At 38.3% G+C, this 23,170-nt stretch overlaps 1 pseudogene; it reads left to right on the forward strand.

Moving 5' to 3' along the window:
* The first annotated feature begins 594 nt into the window (after positions 1-594).
* On the forward strand, positions 595-22,122 carry LOC118840833 (annotated as a pseudogene).
* The last annotated feature ends 1,048 nt before the right edge of the window (positions 22,123-23,170 follow it).

Here is a 23,170-nt window from a genome sequence, read left to right on the forward strand (position 1 = left end):
ATTTATCTAACAATAGATTATTATAGTCATTTACCACTGTGTCTTCGGTACCTAAAATATTCCACTGATCCCTCCATTTCATAGCCAGTTCCAAATAGCTTTGATGATTGCTGCTTTATAATGTAGTTTTAGATCTGATATGGCTAGACTATCTTCCTTTGCATTTTTTTCATGAATTCTCAATGAATCCCCATGAATTTTGTTATTATTCTTTTCTAGCTCTATTAAATAACTTTGGGGAGTTTGATTGGTATGGCACTGAATAAATTAATTTAGATAGACTTGTGATTTTTATTATATTAACTTGGCCTACCCTTGAGCAATTTTTATTTTTCAAGTTGTTTACATATGACTTTATTTGTGTGAAAAATGATTTCTAATTGTGTTCATATAGATTCTGGGTTTGTCTTGATAGTTTTGTTTCCTCATTTACCAGTCTAATTCCTTCAATTTTTTTTCTTCTCTTGTTGCAAAAGCTGACATTGCTAGCACAATATTGAATAACAGAGGTGATAATGGGCATCCTTGTTTTACCCCTGATATTCTTGGGAAAGGTTCTAGCTTATCACCATTACATATGATGCTTGCTGATGTTGTGGGGCAGGAGGACCAGGTGGGGGCCCACCACTCCCTGCACTGTATTTGATGTTGTATTTGTGCCAGCTTTGTGCCTTCATGTCCCACTACTCTAGCCACTTGAAGGGGTACATACAAACCCACAGTGGAGAGAAGTCATTCAGCTGTGTCCACTTCCCCTATGCCTCTGCCCAGCTTGTCAATCTGACACTCCACACCTGCCCCCACACTGTTGGGAAGCCATACTGCTGTCCCCATTGCTCCTTTCCCTGAAGCAGCCTGGGCAACCTAAGTGGCCATCAGCACACCCACACAGGCCCCCCTGGCCCTCTCTGCCCACTTTGGGCCTCCAGTGTTGTGCTCCAAGACCCCCCAGGCCTCCCAGCCCCAAGACACAGGATGGAGCAGTGACCCATTGACCAGAAGATGCTGTACTCCTTCCAGATTTGAGCCTCCATATGCCGTCAGGTGGTGCCAGTTTCCTGCCAGAATGCAGGCAGCTGCAGGGAGGGGCTGACTGGTACTGGACCAAAGCCACTGCCTGAGCTGCTGTTCCCTTGGGCCTGTCGAGGGTGTGGGCAAGAACTGGAGGAAGGGGAAAGTGAGGGAGGCCACATGGGTACCACCATGTGTGGGCCATGAATACAGCAGGAAGATGGAAGGGGGGGGGTGATCCTGGAGATAAGGGATTTGCCTGCAGTCTCTGCCCCTTTGCTACTCACTACCCCAACCACCTAGCCCAGCACATGAAGACACGCAGTGGCAAGAAGCCATTCCAGCATGCCCACTGCCCCTATGCCTTGGCCCACCTGGACAATCCAAAGTGGCACCAGCAAGTACACACAGGGGAGAAGCCCTACATGTACTCCCTATGCCCTTATGCCTGTAGTAACATGGGCAACCTCAAAGGCCATGGTCTAATCCACTAGGGTGAGAAGCCCTTCTACTGCAGTCTCTGCAACTATAGCTGTAATCAGAGCATGAACCTGAAGCTCCACATGCACACAGGAGAGAAGCCCTTCCTATGTGGGACCTGCACTTATTCCACAGGCCACTGGGACAACTACAAGTGCCATCAGAAGGTACCTGGCAATGGAGGGGCTGGAGGGCCTGCTCTGAAGGGTGGGCACCACCCCATAGCACATCCTCTGCACTCAGTGCTCATGGTCTTACATCTCTGAGCACCACCATTGGTAGGGGACTCCAAACAGATTCACTCCGAAACAGGTCCCCTCCACAACATTGGATTCCACATGAGCCAGTTCTACACAGACTGAGGCTGAGGCCTGCCCTCCACTCCCAAGCTTTTTTTTCTTCTTCCCCCTGCTGGCCAGGGGCTCCATACAGATTACTCCACACCTTTACATGGACCAGCCCAGAATCACATGGAAGGGGGACACTCACATGGACCAGGATGCCTTGCCTTCAACATTCCATGAGTGCAGTAGAGAGGCCCTCTCCTCACTTCCTCGGTCAGCCTAGGGACTATAGAGGGAATGGCTGTGGGCCTGCCCAGCTCCCAACTATTTATTTAATTTATTTCAGTGCTTTATTTTTTTTTTAAATGCAATTTATTTATTTAACATATTTGGTTTTCAACATTGGTTTTCACAACAGTTTGAATTAAAAATTTTCTCCCCATTTCTGCCCTCCCCCCCACTCCAAGATGGCTTATATTCTGGTTGCCCTGTTCCCCAGTCAGCCCTCCCCTCTATCACCCCCCTCCCCTCCCATCCCCTTTTCCCTTCCTTTCTTGTAGGGCAAGATAAATTTCTACGCCCCATTGCCTGTGTATCTTATTTTTTAGTTGCATACAAAAACTTTTTTTGTTTTTGAACATCTGATTTTAAAACTTTGAGTTCCAAATTCCCTTGCCTCTTCCCTTCCCACCCACCCTCCCTAAGAAGTTGAGCAATTCAACCTAGGCCACACATGTACTATTATGTATAACCCTTCCACAATACTCATGTTGTGAAAGGCTAACTACATTTTGCTCCTTCCCAACCCATCCCGCTTTATTGAATTTTCTCCCTTGACCCTGTCCCCTTTCCAAAGTGTTTGTTTTGATTACCTCCACCCCCATCTGCCCTCCCCTCCATCATCCCCCCGCCTTTTATTTTTTTTTTTTTATCTTCCTCCCTCTCTTTCCTGTGGGGTAAGATACCCAATTGAGTATGTATGGTATTCCCCCTCAGGCCAAATCTGATGAGAGCAAGGTTCACTCATTCCCCCCTCACCTGCCCTCTCCCCTCCTCCCATAGAACTGCTTCCTCTTGCCACCTTTATGCGAGATAATCCACCCCATTCTATCTCTCCCTATCTCCCTCTCTCAGTATGTTACTCTCTCATCCCTTAATTTCATTTTATTTCTTTTAGCTATCTTCCCTTCATCCTCAACTCACCCTGTGTCTGCTCTCTCACTTTTACACATATATATATATGCACATACATACACATACATACATATACACATAGATACATACATACATACACATTCACTTATATATACATAAACATATATATATGCATATATATACATGCATATATATATATATATGCATATTCCCTTCAACTACCCTAATACTGAGGTCTCATGAATCATACTCATCATCTTTCCATGTAGGAATGTAAACAAAACAGTTCAACTTTAGTAAGTCCCTTGCAATTTCCGTTTCTTGATTACCTTTTCATGCTTCTCTTGATTCTTGTGTTTGAAAGTCAAATTTTCTATTCAGTTCTGGTCTTTTCACTGAGAAAGCTTGAAAGTCCTCTATTTTATTGAAAATCCATATTTTGCCTTGGAACATGATACTCAGTTTTGCTGGGTAGGTGATTCTAGGTTTTAATCCTAGCTCCATTGACCTCCGGAATATCGCATTCCAAGCCCTTCGATCTCTTAATGTAGAAGCTGCCAGATCTTGGGTTATTCTGATTGGGTTTCCACAATACTCAAATTGTTTCTTTCTGGCTGCTTCCAGTATTTTTTCCTTGATCTGGGAGCTCTGGAATTTGACAACAATATTCCTAGGAGATTTCTTTTTGGGATCTATTTGAGGAGGCGATCGATGGATTCTTTCAATTTCTATTTTGCCCTGTGGCTCTAGAATATCAGGGCAGTTCTCCTTGATAATTTCCTGAAAGATGGTATCTAGGCTCTTTTTTTGATCATGGCTTTCAGGTAGTCCAATAATTTTTAAATTATCTCTCCTGGATCTATTTTCCAGGTCAGTGGTTTTTCCAAGGAGATATTTCACATTGTCTTCCATTTTTTCATTCCTCTGGTTCTGTTTTATAATATCCTGATTTCTCATAAAGTCACTAGCTTCCACTTGCTCCAATCTAATTTTTAAAGTAGTATTTTCTTCAGTGGTCTTTTGGACCTCCTTTTCCATTTGGCTAATTCTGCCTTTCAAGGCATTCTTCTCCTCATTGGCTTTTTGGAGCTCTTTTGCCATTTGAGTTAGTCTATTTTTTAAGATGTTGTTTTCTTCAGTGTATTTTTCAGTATTTTTTTGGGTCTCCTTTAGCAAGTCATTGACTTGTTTTTCATGGTTTTCTCGCATCCTTCTTATTTCTCTTCCCAATTTTTCCTCTACTTCTCTAACTTGCTTTTCCAAATACTTTTTGAGTTCTTCTATGGCCTGGGGCCAGTTCATGTTTTTCTTGGAGGCTTTGGTTGTAGGCTCTATGACTTTGTTGTCTTCTTTAGGCTGTATGTTTTGGTCTTCTTTGTCACCAAAGAAAGAATCCAAAGTCTGAGACTGAATCTGGGCGCGTTTTCGCTGCCTGGCCATATTCCCAACCAACTAACTTAACTCTTGAGTTTTTCAGTGGGGTATGACTGCTTGTAGATTACAGAGTTCTATGTTCTACGTTTGGGGGGGAGGTGCCAGCTCTGTCAGAGCCGCACTCCTCCTTCCCCAAGGACCCCCAGTCCAGACTGGGCTCAGATCTTCGGCAGGCTGTGCACCCCTGCTGTGATCCGCCACTTAATTCCTCCCACCAGGTGGGCCTGGAGCTGGAAGTAACAACAGCTGTAGCTGCCCCACCTCCACTGCCCCCCGGGCTGGAAGCCGAACCGCGAACTCCTTCCACTCCCGCAGCTTTTCCCACTAACCTTCTCCGCAGTCTTTGGTATTTGTGGGTCGAGGGGTCTGGTAACTGCCGCAGCTCACATATTCAGGGCGCTAGGGCCCCCTCCGCCTGGCTTCTGGTCTGGATCGTCCACGCCGCTCAGGCTGGGCTCTGCTCCACTCCGTTCCCAGCTCCCCACTCCCAGCTCCCAGCTCCGTGTGGAATAGAGCTCACCCAGAGACCATCCGGGCTGTCCTGGGCTGGAGCCCTGCTTCCCTCTGCTGTTCTGTGGGTTCTGCCGTTCTAGAATTGGTTCAGAGCCATTTTTATAGGTTTTTGGAGGGACTCGGGTACGGAGCTCACTCTAGTCCATGCTTACCAGCCGCCATCTTGGCTCCGCCCCCCATTTCAGTGCTTTATAATAAAGGAAACTCTAAAAGGAAAAAAAATGCTTTGTTGCACATGCTCAAATTATCTATAATGAAGATACCCTGTTTCTGAGAATTCGCCTACCTCTTAGGTGGGAACAGGCTGTTTTTTCCCCATTGGCTACATGGCCAGAAGAGGCTTCATCTTTAAAATGACATGACTGGGACAACTTTATTCTCTATTTTCCTATGCTATCCAAGGAGATAACTTTGACAGCATGAGTGCCATGAATTGACTGGATAGAAGGAAGGACAACCTTTCTCTCTCCCATTTATGCCCCCTTGTCCCAAGAAGTGGACTTGGTCTGTTTCATTTGTTTTTTTTTTATTTCTAGATAAAGGGAGCATAATTAAACCAGAACAAAACTTAAGTCATGGTGACCTTGAAACAAGGCTTTCAGGCTGGATATGCAAGCAACCTTCTATGAAGGAAGCCCTCATTACTCAGAGTGCCTCAATCTCAAGCCTAAGGGGGACTTTTGACTTGGAACTTGATGGGACTATACCATATGGGAACTGAGCTAAGCTGTGAACCTAATCCTTTTCCCTCTTCAGATACTTAGGTGGTAATATGGTAGGATAGGTGATACCCACTATGTAAATATGGGGGTGTTTTTATGTTTGTTCATTCTTTACTTTTCAAGTAAACATTCCTTTGTAAAAGCTAATCTGACCGTTAAGTGGTTAAATGTATCTGAGGTGCAAGGGACCCCTAGGATTGGTGCAACAGCATCAGTACTAACTAGAGCTGAAATTGCCAAAAAAAGGTTCAAGAAAACCCTGATAAAGGAGTGAAATTTAATATACCTGGACATTAGGCAGTGAGGACCGGGGTAGTCACAGTAAACAAGTAAGCTCTATTTACAGTATTTCCTTTATGTCCAAATCTGATAAGGAAATCAAAATAGGAAATGTGGTGAGTCTACCCTCCATCTGTAATTTATGGAACTTTGCTGGGTCTTTTTGACCAATGCTTTTCTTATTATACATTAACTAATAATATTAGTAAAAATAATAGCTATATTTATATGGTGCTTCAAGTTTTCCAAACTTTTAAAATGTGTGTGTATGTGTGTGACACACGTACATATATCCACACACATGTGGATTTATTTAATGAGATATAATGATTTGAATAAATACTTCTTTAATAATACATTCTGAAATTTTATAAAGAATTAAAGTTAAGCTTTCTGGCCTATAGTTTACAGGTTTTACTTTCTTCCATTTTGTTTGAGGTTTGGACCTTTGATGTTTTCCAGTACTCTTGTACCCATATGATTCTCTAAAGTCTTTCAGTACTCAAAAGCAGTGGTTTGGTAATCACATAAGTCCTGTCAGTACACTGGGGAGTAATTTGTCTTCTCCTTGACCTTCATTGAAAACAGGTTAGATGCTGCCTCACTTTCTTCAAGCTTAGCTTGGTTGTCAAATCCTTATGAGCTATATTTGTCTTTCCAAAAGAAAATTATTGAAAACGTAAGCAAAATGAGTCAGCTTCCTGTCTTCTACTCTTATCGTTATCTATTTCACTCACTTTTTATTTTCATATTATTTCCCCCATCATATATGCCCTCCTACCACTCACACACACACACACATACACACACACGTGTGTGTGTGTATGTGTGTGTATTGTTTTTTGCTTTCTGCATTAGCTTAGCTTTATTCTAAGCTTTGGCACTTCTGAAACAATTTGTGTTAATCTAATTCTGAATATCAAGGAACAGAAACACAGCCAAACACACTTCTTACCAAACTACAGAACTTATTCATAGCATGCAAATCATTGGCAGAACACTGATTCCCTCAACAAAAAAGGAAAAAAAATAAAAGAAGATATAAGTGGACATGTGCTTCTGCTTACTTCATTGCTGTCCTCAGGTCTTGTTCAAGTTCTGGGAAATGAAGCTGCATATATAACAGCAATTCTGTCTTTGGAATGTAAAGCCCTTGACAGTCTGGTTCCAACCTTTCTCTCCAAAGTGATCTCACATTACTCCCCCTCATACATTCTGGGTTCCAGTTAAACTGACCTACTTAGTGTTCTTTGTATACAAAATTCCATCTTCTTCCATATCTTTGCCAGAGCTGTCTCCTCTGTCTTGAATTCTCTCCCACCTCAACACTCCCTCCGACTCCCTTTCAAAACTCAGCACAAATGCTCCTTTTACCAGCCTTTTTTGATTCTCTTATTTCAAATATTTTTTGAACATTCAGAAAAGAAATTCTGAGAATTATATCTCAATATATTGTTTGTTTTTAATCCATCCTTATCACAAATTATAATTTCAAGGGCTAGTTTCTCCAACGATGCCCTAATTTTTAAATCCATCAGGTAATTATTCTTTGCAGTGAGAATCATGTTCAGACAATCAAGTATTCCTCATTGGTTCCTCCTTTGAAGGATCAAGTTACTATTAGCTTGTATTCTTTTAAAATAATTAATAAATATTTAATCTTACAAGCTCAGTTAGATTGGTGCATTTCTACCATCTGAATAATTCTTTGCTTAGCTCCAGAGATGAGAGCTGTTCCTTACTGAGAAGGTGTTTACCAGATGTACTGAGCATGAGCTAGTTTATCTACAGCAAAAACTGGCCTAGCTACAGAAATCTTCTGAGACACAGATTTGTCCAGTGCTACCCATGTCTTTCTATAATCTCTTTAATAATTTACTGATAAATTAATTAATCATTAAGTCAAATAAAGAAATAATTTTCTTTCTCTCTTTCTCCCCCTCTCCCTGTCTCCTTCTCCTTCTATCTCTTCCTCTCCTTTTTCCTCTCTCTTTCCTCCAAGAGATTAGCAAGATTTATCTTGCCTCCATAAAAAATGCTGCCTCAAGCAGCAGGTTTTTCATGAAATCAATTTCCTTATGGTCATGTGCTTCTCTCTTGATTCTCTCGAACTTTATGCATTCATTTTTTCCCCAACTTTAAGTCTGCTACTCCATATCCCATTTCATGACTTTCTTTCTTCTGATTTGGTAACTGCCATAATCACTACCTAAACTTTCTTTTTTTGTCAGCATTTATATATTTATTATTTAATATTTTAATTTTCAACATTGATTTCCACAAGATTTTGAGTTACACATTTTCTTCCCTCCCCCCACTCCAAGATGGCATATATTCTGATTGCTTCTTTCTCCAGTCTGCCCTCCCTTCTGTCACCCCACTCCCCCCACTCCCTTATCCCCTTTCCCCTTACTTTCTTGTAGGGCAAGATAGATTTCTATACCCCATTTCTCATATATCTTGTTTCCCAGTTGCATGTAAAAACAACTTTTTTGAGCATTTGTTGGCCACACATGTATCATTATGCAAAACATTTCCACAATAATCATGTTATGAAAGAGGAACTATATTTCCCTCCATCCTATCCTGTCCCCCTTTATCCAATTTTATCCCCCTTGACCTTGGCCCTTTTCAAAAGTGTTTGCTTTTGATTACCTCCTTCCCCTCTATCCCCTCCCTTCTATTATACCCTCACTCTTATCCCCTTCCCCCCTACTTTCCTGTAGGGCAAGATATCCAATTGAGTGTGTATGTTATTCTCTCCTTAAGTCAAGTCTAATGAGAGCAAGATTCATTCATTCACTTTTACCTGCCCCCTCTTCCCTTCCAGTAGAAATGCTTTCTCTTGCCACCTTTATGAGATAATTTACCCCATTCTATCTCTCCCTTTCTCCTCCCAATATATTTTCTCTCACCCCTTAATTTTATTTTTTTTAGATATCATACCTTCATATTCAACTCATAAATATATATGTATATATGTATGTATGTATGTATATGTATATTCTCTTCAACTACCTTTTTACTGAGAAAGGTCTCATGAGTTACAAATATCATCTTTCCAAGTGGGAATGTAAACAAAATGGTACAGCATTAGTAGGTCATTACGATTTCTCTTTCCTGTTTACCTTTTCATACTTCTCTTGATTCTTGTGTTTGAAAGTCAAATTATCTATTCAGCTCTGGTCTTTTCACTGAGAAAGCTTGAAAGTGCTCTATTTTATTGAAAATCCATATTTTGCCTTGGAGCACTATACTCAGTTTTGCTGGGTAAGTGATTCTTGGTTTTAATCCTAGCTCCTTTGACCTCCAGAATATCATATTCCAAGCCCTTCGATCCCTGAATGGAGAAGCTGCTAGATCTTGTGTTATACTGATTGAGTTTCCAAAATACTCAAATTGTTTCTTTCTGGCTGCTTGCAATGTTTTCTTCTTGACCTGGGACTCTGGAATTTGGCTACAATATTCCTAGGAATTTTCCTTTGGAATCTCTTTTAGGAGGTGATCTGTGGATTCTTTCAATTTCTATTTTACCCTCTGGTTCTAGAATATCAGGGCAATTTATCTTGATAATTTCTTGAAGATGATATCTAGGCTCATTTTCTGATCATGGCACTCAGGTAGTCCAATTTTTTTTTAAATTATCTCTCCTGGATCTATTCTTCTGGTCAGTGGTTTTCCAATGACATATTTCACATTGTCTTCCATTTTTCATTATTTTGGTTCTGTTTTATAATTCCTTGATTTCTTGTAAAGTCACTAGCTTCCACTTGCTTCAGTATAATTTTTAAGGTGATATTTTCTTCAATAGTCTTTTGGACTTCCTTATCCATTTGGCCAATTCTGCCTTTTAAGGCAGTCTTTTCCTCATTGGCTTTTTGGAGCTCTTTTGCCACTTAAGTTAGTCTATTTTTTTTGAGTTAGCCTATTTTTTAGGTGTTATTTTCTTCAGTATTTTTTTTGGGTCTCCTTTAGCAAGTCATTGACTTGTTTTTCATGGGTTTCTTGCATGACTATCATTTCTTTTCCCAATTTTTCCTCTACTTATCTTACTTGCTTTTCTAAATCCTTTTTGAGCTCTTCCATGGCCTAACACCAATTCATATTTTACTTGGAGGCTTTTGATGTAGGATCTTTGACTTTGTTGATTTCTTACTGCTGTGTGTTTTGATCGTCTTTGTTACCAAAAAAAATTTCTATAGTCTGACTCCTTTTACACTGCCTGGCCATGTTCCTAGCCATCTACTTGACCGTTGAGCTTTTTGTCAGGGCATGAGTGCTTTTAGAATGGAGAATACTTTGTTCCAAGCTTTAGGGGCCTTGTGCTGCTGTTTTTAGAGCTACTTCTACTCCAAGGCCTCCACAAACTCTGCCACACCAGTGTTCCTCCTCCCCTAAGAATCATTAACCAGTACCAAGACCCAGATCCAAGCAGGGCAAAGCAAGAGAACCCTGCCTCTGTGCCAGCAAAGCAAGTCCTGCACTCCCACTCTGACCTACCTCTTGATTCACCAGGTAGGCCTAGGGCCAGAAGCAGCAGCAGCTGAAGCTCTGGAATCAGCTGCAGGAGCTTCCTGCTGCTGCTGTGGCACCACCTCTGCTGCTCCCAGGGCTGATCCTGGACCATGCAATTATTTCACCCAGATTCAGAAGTTTTCCCACTAACCTGTTCCATTGTCTTTGGCGTTTGTGGGTTGAGATGTCTGGTAACTGCTATAGGTCAGTGATTCATGGCCTAAGGCCTGTTCTGCCTAACTCCCTGTCTGTTTTGTCCTGGCATGGCCCATGGTGGGCTGTACTCTGCTGCCAGCATGGTGCAATAGATCCTTCCCAGAGACTATCCAGGCCATCTTTGGCTGGAGACTTGTTTCCCTCTGTTATTTCGCGGGTTCTGTAGTTCTAGAATTTATTCAGGGCCATTTTTGACTGGTGTTTGGAGGGATTTGTGGGAGAGCTTAAGTGAGTCCCTGTTTTCCATCATCCATCTTGGCTCCAACCCTACTATCTAAACTTTCAATCTAATCTAAAGTTAGTGGATTATCTGTAGTGTAGTTATTAAATGTCACTTGGGAGACACTAACCATGGACAGATTATCTACATGTGTGTTTTTATTTTTGTATTTAACTGGATTTCTCTATAGATTAAATATTGAAAATATATGTGTTTGGGGGGCATAGCCAAGATAGTAGAGTGAAAACAGGGATATATGTGAGCTCTCTCACAAATTCTTTCAGATACCTCTGAAAAAGTGAATCTGAACAAATCTGAGAGAGGTAGAATCCACTAAGAGACAGAATGTGGCAGATTCCCAGCCTAGGGGAGTCCAGAAGATTGAGGGGAAGCATCTGTTGCACCCTGCTGGGAGAGTGCTGACTGGGGGACTACACCTGACCATACCAGAGTGGGAGCAGGCCTGGCAGTCTGAACACTGACAGCAGTGGCAAGTACCAAGCTTCTCAGCTCAGAACTGGAGTCTGTCAGAGCTATGTGAGACAGAAGTGCAGAGACTGAGGGCAGCAGCAGTAGCTACTGTTAGGGCTATCAGCCCACAGACTAAATATCTGAAAGTCACCTTCTTGAACTTCCCAGAGCCATGATGAGAGAGTAAACTGTAAGTGCTCTCATGTCTCCCTTGTTGACTTTGAATGACACAGAAAATACTGCCCTAGGAAAAACCTTGCAATAGTGAATATAGAAGTAGGCAAAGGAGGAGCACTAGTAAATTCTTTTTATGACACAAATATGGTACTAATACCTAAACCAGGAAGAGTCAAAACAGAGAAAGAAAATTATAGACCAATTTCCCTAATGAATATTGATGCAAAAATTTTAAATAAAATGCTAGCAAAAAGATTACAGCAACTTATCTTGAGAATAATACACTATGATCAGGTAAGATTTATTACAGGATTGCAAGGCTGGTTCAATATTAGGCAAACTGTCAGCACAATTGATCATTTCAATAACAAAACTAGCAGAAACCATATGATTATCTCAATAGATGCAGAAAATGCTTTTGACAAAAATACAACAACCATTCCTATTAAAAACACTAGGAAGCATAGGAATAAATGGAGTCTTCCTTAAAAATCACAGACAGCATCTATCTAAAACTATCAGCAAGTATTATATGTAATGGCGATAAGCTAGATTCATTTCCAATAAGATCAGGGGTGAAACAGGGATGTCCGTTATCACCCCTATTATTCAATTTGGTACTAGAAATGTTAGCTTTAGCAATAAGAAAAGAAAACTAAATTGAAGGAATTAGAATAGGCAAAGAAGAATCTAAGTTATCGTTCTTTGCAGATGATATAATGATTTACTTAGAGAATGCTAGAGAATCAAGTACAAAAACTAATTGAAAAAATAAATAACTTCAGCAAAATTGCAGGATATAAAATAAACCCACATAAACCCTCTACATTCCTATGTATTACTAACAAAGTCCAACAGCAAGAGATATAAAGAGAAGTTCTATTTAATGTTACTGTAGACACTATAATAAAATATTTAGGCATTTACCTGCCTAGACAAACCGAGGAACTATATGAACACAATTACAAAACACTTTTCACACAAATAAAGTCAGATCTAAATAAATGGAAAAACATCAGTTGCTCATGGTTAGGCCAAGCTAACATAATAAAAATGACAATTTTACCTAAATTAATTTACTTATTTAGTGCCATACTAAACAAACTACCAATAATTATTTTATAGAGCCAGATGAAATAACGAAATTCATCTGGAAGAAAAAATGGTCCAGAATATCAAGGGAATTAATGAAAAAAATGCTAGGGAAGGTGGCCTAGCCATCCCAGACATTAAACTGTATTTTAAATCAGCAATCATCAAAACTGCTTGGCACTGGCTAAGAAATAGAATAGTGGATGAGTGCAATATAAGTTAGGTGCACAAGACACAGTAGTCAATGAATATAGTAATCTATTCACTGATAAACCCAAAGAGTCCAGCTTGTGGTATAAGAACTCACTATTTCACAAAAACTGTTGAGAAAACTGGAAAATACTATGTCGGAAACTAGGCATAGACCAATATCTTATACTGTATATCAAAATAAAGTCAAAACGGTTTCACATTTTATGTATAAATGCTAATACTATAAATAATTTGGGAGAGCAAGGAATAGTTTACCTGTCAAATTTATGGAGAATGGAAGAATTTATGACCAAATGAGATAGAGAGTGTTATGAAATGTAAAATGGATGATTTTGATTACATTAAATTTAAAAGTTTTTGTACAAACAAAGGCAATGCAACAAAGATTAGGAGGGAATCAAAAAACTGGGAAACAACTTTTACAACCAGTATCTCCAATAAAGGACTCATCTCTAAAATATACAGGAAACTGAGCAAAATTTATAGGAATATAAGTCATTCCCCAATTGAGAAATGGTCAAAGGATATGAACAGGCAATTTTCAGAGAATGAAATTAAAGATATCTATAGTCATATGAAAAAAACGACCTCAATCACTATTGATTAGAGAAATGCAAATCAAAACAACTCTTAGGTACTCTCTCCTGTCATATTGGCTAACATGACAAAAAAGGAAAATGTTAAATGCTGGAAAAAAATGTGGGGAAATTGGAACACTATTGCATTGTGGGTGGAGTTCTGAATTGATCCAACTATTCCAAATGGCTATAAAAATGTACATTCCTTTTGACCAAGTAATGCTACTTCTAGAGCTGTATCCCATACAAAAGAGATCATACAAGGAGGAAAATGACCCATATGTACAAAATATTTATAGCAGCTCTTTTTGTAATGGCAAAGAAGTGAAAATCAAGGGGATACCCATCATTCAGGGAATGGCTATAAAAGTTCTGGTATATGAATGTATTGGAATACTATTGTGCTACAAGAAATGAGGAGCAGATGGACTTCATAATAACCTGAAAAGTCTTACATGATCTGACGCTGAGTGAGGGAAGTGGAACAATGAGAATGATTGCAAACACAAGGTATCTATGATGACTAACTTTGATAGACTTGGCTCTTCTCAGCAATTCAAGGTTCCAAGACAGCTCCACAAACTCATGATCAAAAAAAAATGATCCACATACAGAGAAAGAATTATGAAGTCTGAATATAGATTGAAGCAAACTATTTGCTCTCTCTTTTATTTCTTTTTTTTCTTTTTGGGTTTTGTTTCTTCTTTCTCATGGTTCATTCCATGGGTTATAATTCTTAACAACTTTACTATTTTGAAAATAAGTTTAATGTGAAGTTATATGTGGAATGTCAGATTACATGCCATCTTGGGTGGAGGTGAGGAGAGGGAGGGAGATAAAATTTGGAGCTCAAAAACTGATGGAACTGAATGTTGTAAACTAAAAACAAAAAAAGTAATTAAAAGAAAAAAGAAAACACACATGTTCAATCCCAATGTTGATTAATATGGAAGTTTTAATCTTCATCTTTTCTCACCTAGGTCTCACCCTTTTTAGGCAGTCTATTGGCCTCTCACTCCTCTAGCTCTTCATACTGATGCTGGGCTTATATTGGACACCTGGAAACTACTATATGTTTTTGAACTCCTAAGCTCAAGAGATCCATCTTTCTTGGCCGACCTGAGCATCAAGAATGACAGGCATATACCATCATGCCCAGCCTCAAATTATCTACTTTAACTGAAGCATTATATTCATTTCTCCCTAGTAATACATGAAGTCCCTTTACCTGTTACTCTCTTTCCCTGCTATTGCTACCCTGTCATTTATTCTTTACTCTTTCCATTAGCTCCTAGGCTTCTCTTTTTCTGTTGAATTTTCCTATTGCTAATCAGTTCTTTTTTAATTTATTCAATAAAACAAGCATTTCCATAAGATAGTACAATAAAAAGATGATTTCACATAAAACCTCAAATTCACTACATACATTTTGTTATTTCTTTTAAATATACAGCAGATAGTTAAATCATATATATATATGTATATATGTGTGTGTATACATATATATAAATATATATATATCTGCTTCATATACACACACTCATATATGATATACATATATACACATACACATATATACCTATATATGTATATAAAATTATTCCATGCATAATTTATTTATCAGTTCTTTTTCTGGATGAAAATAGTTTCTTTCTTCATATGTTCTTTATAGTTAATTTGGTATTTATAATACTCAAAAATGATTTATTCACTCTATCATTCTTAAAACAATATTGTTGTTACTGTATATAATGTTCTATTCATTCTGCTCATTTCACTCTTCATTATTTCCTTCACAACTTTCCAAGATTTTCTAAGCTTATTAAGCTCATCATTTCTTATAGCACAGCAGTATTCCATCACATTTTTATAACACAATTTAGTCAGCAATTCCCCAATTGATGGACATCCCTACAATTTCCAGTTCTTTGCCACCACAAAGAAAACTGCTCTAAATATTTTAGAATATATTGGTTTCTTCAAGCTCTTCCTAGAATCCTGGCTTATAGTACTAAGTCAAGACATTGAACCTAATGGGACTGTTTGTTCCTTTGTGAATACTTCCACTGGAGCCCATCTTAGCATCATATGTTACTTCTTTATTGCCTTCTATTTTTAAGATCCTTCTCTTCATTTTATCCAGTGAAGTTGTCCCTTTTCCAGTTCAGTCTACCTAAATTCCTAATAATTATTCATAAGTACATAGAAGTTTGGCATATTATCTCTAGAACTTTGATAAGGACCAAAAACAAAACAAAACAAAAAAAAACCCCACAATCCTCATGCTTGGTATGCTATCAAATTCTATGACTGCTTTTCCCCAACAACTAACCTACTAGACTCCCACAAACTGAAATGAATAAAATCGTTATTCTATGGTGGTTAAAAACTGGAAATTGAAGGGATGCCCTATCAATTGAGGAATGGCTGAAGAAGTTGATTATAATGACATATTATTGTGCTGAAAGCAATGATAAGCAAGATGATTTTAGAAAAACCTAGAAAGATTAATATGAATTTATACGAAGTGAAGGAAGGAGAACCAGGAGAACATTATATACAGTAACAGCAGTGTTGTATGATGAAGAATTGTGAATGACATTAATTCTCAGCTATACAGTGATCCAATACTATCCCAAAGGACTCATCTACCTTCAGAGACAGAACCTGTTTGAATACAGACTTAAGCATTCTCTCTCTCTCTCTCTCTCCTCCTCTCTCTCTCTCTCTCTCTCTCTCTTTCTCTGCTTCCCTCCCTCCCCGCTCTTTCTTCTGTCTCTATGTCACTCTCTGTTTCTCCTTCCTTCCTGATTAATTACTATATCTTAAGTTTTATTTATCTTTCCAAATGGATAGTAATATTTCCAATTATTATTTTTATAAAATATATACTATTGGCTCTGTAGAAACTGTAGAAATCCCTCAAGGCAAACCCATATATCTGAAATCTCTGTTTATATGTCAATGTTTACTGGAATATATTAAAATAATTGAAGATACCATAACTGGAAAGGAGGGGCATTAATTTCATTTCAAAATAATAGACTAAACTGTTAAATGAACTTAACTTGATTCCTTTTAATAGGGTACTTAAATTGATCAAAATCAATCTAGTCCTCTAAAATGTTAACTAACAATTATATAGAGCTTTAAGGTTAAATATGTGGAGGAAGGGTCATCATATGATCCCATGGAGTGTGGACCAGACCTCTCCTGCCAACTTCTAAGGAAATCTTCAAACTTACATTTCAACTCAGAAGTGCCTTAGCATTTTGAAAGTTGAAATAACCCCCTTGACATCCACTAAATGAATTCCCCAGCTTAGCAGCTAGAAAATGAATTGCTTTATATTCTCAAGGCATCTAGTCCTTTCACTGTTAAACTATATATGTGTCATGTATTTGCTTACATAAATATGTTGTATATCTCTATAGCTATAGATATCTATATAAATATATATTGATAGATACATCTTTTTTTTGTTTGATCCTTACAACAACATTGCGGGGAAAAAAAAATCTACTATTGTTTCATCAACTTAGGCACTTCCTCTGTGTGAGCATACATGTATAGAAATTCTTTCCACAGATGCAGATTAGTCATATTTGCAACTCTTAGTTTTAGAGAATTGTCTGTGACAGTGGGAGATCAGAGGCAGGACTTAAACCGATGTCTTCTGAGTTGATACCTTTTCTCTGATATATCTTATTCTTCTATTTTAATGCTTTTCTTGTGAAAGGAATCAAAATGAATGAGTATCCAATAAATTCTAATCATTTCTGGATGGAAGCAGTATAGTTTAGTAAGAATGCTATGTTGAGAATCTGAAAGTCCTTCTTTTCTGCCTATCCAAGAAAGGTGATTAGGGAATGCTGTAGGAGTTGGTGCTCCCATTATCAGCAAACATCTTGTGAGAAAACTAGACTAGAATAAAGTTAGATTATTAACCCCTCCAAAGCTGTTTACCTATCCTTCCTGTCTGACCAGATCAAGAGTCAACCTGTGCTAGCAGCCCTCTTATGTGCTACTGTTACCTGCCTTACAATCAGAAAGAATATTTTATCAATGAAGAAAATAAGGAGGAGAGATGGGACATAGGGAGGCAAATTGGACTTGATCCCTAAAGTCACTTCCAGGTGGAAAAACTTTTCAAAGCTAACAAAAATGTAAATCATAATATAGTAAAACCCTTCTCAGGGGACTTCTCATGAATTTTGAAATAGAAATGCTGAAATCTTTGATTTCTGGTCCAATTGTGCATGTGTGTGTTCATGTGTATGTGTGTGTGTTTGTCTGTGTGTATTCAGGGGATTTTTAATATGTAGAATAATATGTTAAGGTATTTTTAAATCCTGCAGGGATAAGAATAGACAGCATATCCAGGAAAATCAAAGTAACTCATAGCAAAGAAAAGCAGAATATTACTGTTGTTTAAATGAAATAATACAGCAAAAGCTGTCATGCTAAATTGATGATGAGAGAGTACAGTCTTCACATAAGGATTGACTTTAAGGATGACAGGATGCAGTTGATACAATGTTACAGCCTTGTTGTACAACTTTGAGGATGCACATTTGATACTGATAGAGATAAGTGCAAACTGAATCCACCCTATCTTAGCAGCTGTTTGAAATTTATTTTTGGAATAGGTGTATAACAGCTCGTAAAGGATTTACATACTTCATTCAAGTCATTCTCTTTTCTTTCTTTAAAGTGATGCAGAAATATGCATGAGGGATATTGAACAAGATTTCTGCATGGCTTGGTGTTAATAAAGATCAATGGGGCCCAGATGGAGGGAAGCAAAGATGCTACAGGACAGCCCTGAAGAAAAAGGAGTCAATCTGGTGAAATCAACCTTCATCTTGAGAAACTGTGTTGAAGCTACAGAAAACTTAGAGACCAGAACATCCAAAGCAGTAGTGGGAGGAACAGGACAAGAATGATCAATCCCTCTACTAAGCCCCCTGAGTTTACTCAGTAACTAATGGATTGTGACATAATACTGAACTCAGTTTTCATGGAGAATGTTGAACCTCAGGGCATCACAAAAAGGAAGTTATTTCAATTGGACGCAAATTCTTCTCTTTTACTCTTTCTAATCACATGTCATTTATTTAATATTTGTTGGTCTCAGTGCAATCATTAGTCCAGAGTTCTTGGAGAAACACAGAACAAACTTTGATTTTTCCAAGGATTGATTCTGGGTAGATGCCAAGCCATAAAGATTATTGAGTGAAAATTTTCCTGAGCATGAACCTAGTCAGATTTCCTTGGTGCTAAAATTTTGAGTGATGGGTTACACATGGATTAAGCTCAGCAATTAACTCAAAAATGGACAGGTGTTTCAATTATTCTAAAGTTGTTTCCTTTTTCTCTTCTTGGCCCAAGCCCAGACCATACCCAGGGTCTGAGTGGTATTCAAAATTTCCATGAAAATATTCCTTAGCCATTCAAGCTATACCATGAAGACTATACTAGAGCTTCAACTAAATCTTATATTTTTACTGCCCTTAAATTTGACATTTCTTACTTGTAAGAAAAGTTTGTGTGAGAACATTGAATACTCTTTTCCACACATGTCAAGTATCTCTTTTCCTATTTCATCACAGGTAATTATGTGTGCTGTCCATACTGACACAGACATAATAATAATAATCCTGGACATTCATAGCTGATCAATCTTCCACCAAAGACTTTCAATTGGAGAAATCATTGCATGAGACCAGAAGTTCACTGAAGAATCGTTCTCATCATCCAATGATGCTAGGACATGCTAGGACAAATGCTGTGGCCACATTTGCTACCTAGATATTATCTTGATAAAAACACTACCAGTTGATGAAAATACTTTTGAAGAGCTACTAGTAATGAAACTATATCTGACCTTACTAAAACACAAGTGATGCATTTAGAATTGGAAACTTTATATCAACAAACTCTTGTATACCCTCATATTACTGAAGAAGAGATATGAAGTTGATCATCTTCAAAGTTCAAGGAATAGAACTTGTACAGAATTGGAAAAATAGAATAGGTGACAACTAAGAATATCCTAAATTTCCTTCTTTATGTAATTCATATTTAGCACCAGCCACAAGGAACAGTAACTTAAAAGACTTTGATGGGAAAGATATCCTTTGGCTGAATAAAGGCAGAGTACTTAAATTATGAGACTGGAACAAGGTTGTGGGAATGAGTATATAATGAAGAATTATGAATGGCTGCTGGGAGAAGTTATCAGAGCAGCTGGAGATCAGGTAGCATGAGCAAAATAATAGTTTGGGGCTGGTGATATGTTCCGAGGAGAAACTTTGGGCTCAAATGAATCTATATCACTAACCAAGATGATCTCAGAGGAAAAGACAGTGATCCTCTCTCTTTTTCTTCATCTCTAGGAAAAAGCCAAATGTTCTTGAAAATCATTCATTCTCTCTTTCACTCCTTGAGTCCATTTGACCCTACTAGGCTGTTTGAGAGGCACCTGAGGTTTGGATGCTTTGTTCTTTCCCCAAGTATTTACTTTTTCTTTTAATTGTTAATCCTGCAATAAAGTTTTTTTGCCTAATTAAAGATCCAGGGTATCTGACATATTAATACCAAGATAGTGGTAAGAAAAGAGGAGGACTTTCTTTTGGGGAGGTAAGTCAATTTGTGCCCAGTAAGTTGAGGCCATTTAGACTGCACAAAATGAGTCTAAACTAAGAATGATAGAAACCTGGGCCTATTTCCATGGTCTTTAAAAATAATGAACTCAGGAAGAATTACTAAGTGGGGGCAAGAAAGGGCTACCATGGCTTCAATTATAGTTATTAGTTGATATTCCTGCACTTTTCCAAAGTATAATAGTTAAAGAGTGGGTGGAACCAAGAGTTCTTTGTAGCATTAAAGCCCAGCTGGAGGACATCAGCTACACATCTGTTACTATGTTGACATTATCGTAGCAACTACAAACACTATCGGTGTCGGTGTCTGAATTTGTTCTTGGGGGTTTGACTTACTAACCACTGAACAATTGAAAGATAAGATGAATATATCTGCTTAAGGTTCAAACTGATCCATATACTTTTCCCTGACAGGTGATGGTGAGGTCAATATATATAGTACCAGCATTTGACTAGAGGGCATGTATTATGATTCTTTGAAAAATGTACAATTTGTTTAGCATAAGTGCTGCCTCTACTTATATAGACACTAACCTCTTTGTGTCTTCCCTTTCTATTAAATTTCTGTATATGTTCTCTCTTTATTCTCTACAAATTTATTTTATATGTACTTAGATATGTACATGTGCTGCACCCTAGTAGACTGTAAATTGAGTGTAGGGATATTTTATTCTTCTTGTTTGTCCCTTCACTGCCTGAAGCAGTGTCAATAATAGAGTATGGGTTTAATAAATGCTTATTGATCTATTTTCTTTTTTTCCCTTAAATTCTAGTATGCTATTTTAAAAAGCTAATCTTTCTCCTGGTGTGCTGAGGGTAAAAAGGACTAAAATGAATGGGCTAGGTAAAAATTCTATCAGCAGTAGAAAAATATAGAAGGGGCTGCCACTTATCAGGTTTAGTGAGCTGACAGGTAAAAGTTGAATATAAAATAGAAGAGGAAAGAATACTACTAATGCAGCTGACCCATAATCACACTGGCTCCAAGAGCCTTTCATGCCTTTTATGTCAAAGATTCATGTTGTTTTATGACAACAGAAGGGACCTTAGGGGGTTGCCATAGAAAGTAATATAGTAATCTTACCAAAAGACAATTTCTGCCAGTTGTTCCCTCTATAAGAAACCTCTAATAAGAAAAATGCAATTTTCTAATGTGAAGAGTAACTTTAAAAAAAAAATAATCTTTCTCCTACCTACCCTGTCAGTGTCTAATGCGCTCTCATCTTAGAAAGTTAGTGGCACCTCATGGCTACTATTTTCCTTATCATAACAACCAGATTCAAATGGTTTCATCTGTTCTATTGATCCATAATTAATAATATGGAGCAATTGTCTTAAATTCAACTCACTAAAGAAGAAAATACTAGAAAAAAGGCTGAGAATAAAACTGATTTCTCAGGTATTTTCTGGAACATCAAAACCATGGATGAGAATTCTGCCAGGAGTTTAGTTTTTCATCTTGAAAGAGATAGGAATAAGGTTTTCTGAGTAATATTCACTTTTCCTTCAGGCCTTCCATTTTTAGTCTGAAGAATTTCTTGTAAGACCTATAAGAGAAAATGGCAGGGAGCCAAGATGGCATAGTAAGCATTAAATCACTGTAACTCTCCCATACTCACCTCCAAACAACCATAAAGTAGAATACCCCTCCAAAAAAATCCTGGAACAGAGGAAGCAGTAAAAATATGGCATGAAATAATCTTTTAGACCAAGAAACTTGGAGAATAGGCAAGAAAGGTTCATGTTACTACAGTGAAAGGGGAGGACAATTGAAGATGGGAAACATCCCAGCAAGCTAACAGCAAGTCCCACCTCAGCAAACCAGTGGGAAATCACGAGCCCCAGTGTGGTGGAGCAGGAAAATGCCAACACTAGGACCCCCCACATGCCTTTGCATATGCAGGTGAACCTTCAGACTACAGCTCTGAGAACCAGCAGATCCTTCAGTCTAGCCCCCGTCAAAAAGGTATCCTCCAGCAGCCAGACCTCCACATGCTGCAACACAGCCCAAAGCAAACAGGTAGATGCCAATCCTATGGGTGTCTAAGCAAACAGGCAGCTGTCAGCCAACACTGGTCCAAGCACACTTCAGCATAGCCCCAGGAAATCAGGCAGCCTGGAGGCCAGATGTTCACATGCTTTAGTGTAGCTAAGGAAAATGCAGAAACACACCACCAGGCCTGAGCTCACACCAGAAACCACCACTGTGTATGTATGGTGCCAGACCCCTACAGTCTCAAGCAACTCCAACCACTCCTACCTGATCCACTCATCTCAGCACCAGACACAAAGGTCCCGCATGGGTCTCAGAGCAACATCGATGCAGCACCAGATAAACAACCAGAACCATTAGCCACTAGCACAAGAAGCCTGAGACAATGTCATTTCTATCACAGGTGCAGAGTTAGGACTTTTAATAAAAGAACCCTCCACACATACCAAAGAAATGATGAGCAAAAAAACAAAAAATACTCTGACCTTAGAAAGTAATTGTGGTGACAGAAGGACCAAGACACAATTTCAGAAGAGGACAAGTCAAAACCCCAAAGAAAAATAGGAAATGATCTCAAGCACAAGCTTTCTCTCCTTTAAATTCTAATATGGCTGTTTTAAAGAGTCAGTCTTTCTCCTGGTATGCTGAGTGTAAAGAAGACTAAAATTAATGGGCTAGACAAAAATTCTACCAGCAGTAGAAAAATGTAGAAGGGGATGCCACTTATCAGGTTTAGTGAGCTGACAGACAAAAGTTGAATATAAAATAGAAGAGGAAAGAATACTACTGATAAGCTCAAAAAAGGAGCTTAAAAGACAGAGAGATAGAAGAAAAAATATCAAAAGAATTGAGAGTGATGCAAGAGAATTATGAAGAAAGAGTTAATAGCCTGGAAAAAGTACTTTAAAAGTAAAATTAGCCAAATGGGAAAGGAGATACAAAAATCCACTGAAGAAAACAACTCCTTAAATAATACAATTGGCCAAATGGAAAAGAAACTGCAAAATCCAATTGAGGAAAACAACACCTTAAAGCAGTAAGGCAAGATTCATGACCTCGAAGATGACCATGAACATGCCTGAATGGTGCAGAATCGAGAAGTATAAGAAATTCTCTAGATAGAAGACAGAGGAAGTATAACATTTATTTAGA

The sequence above is a fragment of the Trichosurus vulpecula genome, chromosome 1, assembly GCF_011100635.1.
Source record: "Trichosurus vulpecula isolate mTriVul1 chromosome 1, mTriVul1.pri, whole genome shotgun sequence".
Classification (NCBI taxonomy): Eukaryota; Metazoa; Chordata; class Mammalia; order Diprotodontia; family Phalangeridae; genus Trichosurus; species Trichosurus vulpecula.